Here is a 5,354-nt window from a genome sequence, read left to right on the forward strand (position 1 = left end):
GACTTGTGATTAAATCTAAATGACAGTACTATCTTTCAATGTTTTAATTAATGAATGTGGGAGTCTATTTTTTTTTCTTTTTAGACTTTTAGTTTCTCTTTATATATATAGCTGCAGGTCTGTAAATTCTGTGAAAAATTTGGTAGTTTTAGTACCGTTAAATTCTTCATGCAATTTACTACTGATATTGTCTCTTAACTTGCCCCTGATAGTCTTTTAAACACCATCACAAGCAAAATAAATGGCAACTCTCTGTCTCTGTTAATTTAACATACTTGATTTTCCAAGGTTTGTAGCATGTTTAGGAGAAAGTCTAGGCAAGTATAGAGGATATATCAGTTGTAAATTGCATGAGGAATTTAATGGTACTAATTGTTGTCACAGAATTTGTATATAAATAAGGTTAATCAATTAAACACTAGTGCATGATATTGTGCACGGCGCAGTTGATACACAATTTCAATGGGTAGCACTGTAGCTCCCAGGTTGTCAATCCAAATTTTTTTAGACCAGGAGCTTCAGACCTGTAGCTAATCTTCATACTAATCTGTAACTTGGTGTTCTTGCATATCAGAAATTAAGTCAATTTCACATGCATAATCACATTTGAGGCACTGTTTCGTTTCATTAAGAATTCTAACCATCTGTCAGTAAATACTCTCCTGATTTCTTCATTATGATCAAAACAAACACACTGTACAAACTCTGGAGTTTCGTTAAATAAATACTCAAATGGGCTTTCCCTAAGAAAAATAGAGTTTGTAAGCTTTTAATTATGGTATAATTTCGACTACTTGTAATTGTTGTCATGTTATAAATGGTATTAGATTTTTTTTTCATAATATTCCAATAAAAAAGCAAAAAATGTTTTACTTCAAAGCAAATGAATTAAGGTGCCTCACTACACTTTGAAATAGTTTCTCAAATCAGCAGGAAATTACTTGATTATGATAGATAGCATGATGGATAAGAGGTATATGTGTCATATAGGCGAAAAAAATGTGCAATTTTAGATGAAAAATGATATTTTCAAAAATTTCATTCAGTAAACATGAACAAAAGCCCCAGGCGGGTTCGAACTCGTGACCTGTGGTTCACAAGCCTGATACTTTAACCACTGAGCTATTACGATATACATCTGAATCGATTGATACAAACAGTTTAACAAAACATTAAAATCGCCATCTTGTGACGTAGTGTCTTAAAAAGTATAAGAGTACCTTAACACCGTATATACGATTCGAACACCCTCTCAATCGAGCAGAATGGGCTTCGAGCCTCCGCTTATCCCAGTGAGCTACGTTGAAACATTAGAATTTAGGTGAATAAATTTAACTGTTTGATAATAATTAAAAAAAGTAATACTTTTTTGGTGAAAACCACGAATTTTACCCATTATGGGTCTAGACCCCATTTTAATAAATCAATAATAAAAATCAATAAAACCTTATTCTTTAAACAAAAGTACTTTAAGGATGGAGTCAGGACCCACTCATACCCAAATTTCGCAATTAAAAACAGTGAATGGTTCAAGATTTTGGCATAAAACGCTGTGCAGCTTAGCTGGGATATCTATTTACAACAGTCGTGTTTATAGAATGAAAGCACAATATTAACTTCAATCGTGAAATTTATACTAAAAACAAGGCATACAAACCAAAAATTAATATTCAATCTTAAATTGAAATTCTTTCGTCTTAATTGCTCTAAGTGGGGGATATACAACGCCTTGTACGCCCCTGTTCTTTAATCAAACTTGCAAAAAGCATCCATGGGGAAACTACTAATTTGCCTTTATGAAGCAAGAGAAGGTGATTACACAAAAATAATTCTCAGAAATCACATGGCTAAAAAGATGAAACCTTAATATAGAAACGTTATATATAAAGTGTAGATTCAGGTTCAAACTGATACCGCTGGACACAAATGGGCTTGCAGAAGACGCGTTGAGTTCAACTTTGGAATGTAGAGGGGAAAGTCTTCTTAAAATTACAAAGCTGAAATTAGTGTTATGATTGTAGAATCGTCATTATAGAAGATGCAAATTATAATTGTTCAAAACTACACATATAAGTACCTAATCAGAGGAAAATGGAAATGGTATACATTCTTTACACAATGACTTTCTAAGTTTATTGTCTAAAAATGACAAGTTGTCCCACAATTTGTTTCCATTTGTAGCATTAAAACGTTTCTTTTGATGCAATGAACTATTTTGAAATGAAACTGCAACACGGCAACATATACTAAGATATATGACAAAAGTCTTGAATATAACTGACAACGATGTACTGTATACAAAGATAGACAACGCTTGTACATACAGACCAATGTCATGTTGAAAATTTTGAATTTACTGGGTGGGTGTAAATACAAAATTTAAATTGTCATGTTGTAAATTTTGTATTTACACCCACCCAGTAAATTCAAAATTTACAACATGACATCCGGAAGGAATATATCGGACACGTAACATCGTTCTTGAAAGTTGGGGGGGGGGGGGGGGGATTGGGCGCAGACTTATCCTAAAAATCTTGAATAGCAAAACAAAAGAGAAGAAGAAAATCCGATTTTTATCAAATCCTAAATTAAATTCACTTTAAATTTTTCATATGCTCAAAAGGGGGGGGGGGGCAACTTCATCTTAATTCAATTTTAAAGAAAATTGTTTGCTGCAAAAAAAAAGTGGAGGGGTTAGGGGGTAGCCCCCATCCCCGAAGCTACATGCCTGGTGAGTTTCTTTGTAAAGGAAAAAAAGGGAAGAAAGGGATCAGAAATCTGCATATCTATATTCAAGAAAACTTTTAAAAATGAAAATAATGTGCGATGAATCATACCGTTAACTTAAATTCTTTTACTTATAAATATAAGTCATATTTTTGGCATCGGAAACGCGAACTACAGAAATAGATGTTGAAAAAATGCGTCTTTTTTATTCATTTCTCGATAATGTGTTTTCGAACGACTTTTCTTCCTCATTCAGATGTTGATATCAAAGTAGAAATATAATGCGTAAATTTTTTATATCAACTTGGTCACATCTGGTAAAACAATTGAATGCACAAAAGACAAAGGTCAAGGTTAAAGCTGATATCTATATAATTATATTTACATATATTTACATTTTCAAGTGTCTTTGCCTGTGATAAACACTACGTATCGATTTTGTACTATAAACCCCATAACTTCAAATGAGTATAACTGGGGCGCCAGCGGGGTTTGCTTATTTATAAATATTTAATCGTACAACGGCTTAAAATTATATAAATATAAGTAATATGGAATCAATCATTCTTTGAATATTATGAAGTGATAATTTCGGTCGGGGCGTGATGAAATCTATCATAAAGCCCTTCGGGCTTTATTGGATTTGATCACGCCCCGACCGAAATTATCACCTCATAATACTCAAAGGATGATTCCTTATTCCTTAATTAAATCATATGTTCTTGTCCCTCTACATAAAAGTTTGCAAAAGATAGGTCATATTAAGTCTCTGATTCTGTCCATGGTCCTCTCGTTCAGTTAAATCGTAGGATAACTAGTCGGGGGGGGGGGGGGGGGGGGCTAAATTATAAATATGGTTTAATATTAGAGGTGTTGACATTGATTTTTCAAAAGGTTTAATAAACCTGCCATATTCTAGTTAAAATGTACATTGTGCTCGACATTTCGCGGTCATAACACGCACTGGAAAGGAAAAGGATAAAGTATGTAAAAAACTGTTGAGAACCCTGCATTGTTTATCATCATTATGTCCCCTCTGTGATGAAGCCTTTAATGCGCGAATCAAGGGGGTGGATTCAAATTCAAACTTCCTAAATAACCGCCAAGAAACAAAAATATCTCTCGGACCCCCTCCCCAACCCCTGGAGAAAGACTTAGTATCCGCGCATGTCTTGACCCTGAAATAATTATCCATGGGGGTCATTATGCCAAACTTATACCGCTTACATTCGTTCACTTTAGGGGAAATTATATTTGCAAATAATGATTTGATTTTCATTTAAACAAAATCAGTGGTCCATTTTGGGATGTACTTATAGGAGTACGAGCTAACAATTGGCTCTAAATCGTGCAAAATAATCAATGAAAATATACGCTCCTCTTATTCAACGTTGTGGAAAAATATAGTACTTACAGATGTTAAAAATTGTATTTAATTAAGAGAACACATCAATCTGCGTCACATTCGGAATTTCAAAGAGATTTCTGAAAAAAAACCCCACAGTACCAAACGAAAATTTTAATCAAAGTCAGTTTTGACCGTCGAGAAATGAGATCCATCACTGGGCTATTAGACACAAAACGCCCGTATGACGTTGTTTGATACAGATAGTTGATGTTTTGTGGTGACGTCATTTACGTCGCCGAAATGTCTGGTTAACGTTTGTGGGGATGCATTTATTTTATGTGGTTCTCAAATGTCTTTCTTAGATAAATTAACTGTTTGTAATCAATAAAAATCTTGTAAAACAAGCTATGTATACCAAACTGTTAATTAAGTCTTCGATGAATCAATAATCTGACGTCATCATTATAGTACCTCTACGGGTTTGACTTCAAAAAGTTCGTTGTGCGTAAAATGGTTTGCAGCAGACTATCAAAAATTGCTATTGATATACGATTCTAAAAAGGGGCTGGTTAGTCAACCCATCAAATCCATCTTAAAACTAAAAATAAAATAGTTCAGGCCACGAAATATTATTAATTAAAGAACCCCCCCCCTAAATATTTTAACTTTAATTTTGTTTCTTAACTTTATACAGAACTCTTCCTTATTAAAACCATTTTAACAAGACCTCGGACTTTCAGTAGGACGTAGCTACCCAATTCTTGCGTTAAAACAAGTTAAAATGATGCGGTTTCAAGCGAAATATGCAGTGATTGCGTAGTCTTAGCTCAAAAGCAAGACATCTTGTTGATTTCAGTGAGCCATGGCTGAGTGGCTGTCAATGAAATAGACAGGCCTACGTCACATTGCTGTTTTACACAGCAACCCAAAGTCCAAGCTCTTGTTAAAATGGTTCTATCTAGAAATCTCCACGGCCATCCAGACCTCGTATTTATTAAGACATATTGCATTATCTTACCAATTTTTTAAAACTGATTTCGTATGATGAAAATAGAAATGACAGCTTCTCTTGGAAGACTGCACAAGTTGCTCCATGAACGTCATTGGAAAATCCAAGCATTTATTAATGCTCCCTTTAAATTTTTTCGCACTCATTTTCAATTCTATTTGAAATGGTGTGGTTGGTTTTTCCGAAATGTTTAAATACCCAATAACTTTATGTCATAGACAGAAATAAAATCTACTTCAACACGACCTCAATTATCGAGTACATAATATT

The sequence above is a fragment of the Magallana gigas genome, chromosome 3 (genome assembly GCF_963853765.1).
Source record: "Magallana gigas chromosome 3, xbMagGiga1.1, whole genome shotgun sequence".
Taxonomy (NCBI): domain Eukaryota; kingdom Metazoa; phylum Mollusca; class Bivalvia; order Ostreida; family Ostreidae; genus Magallana; species Magallana gigas.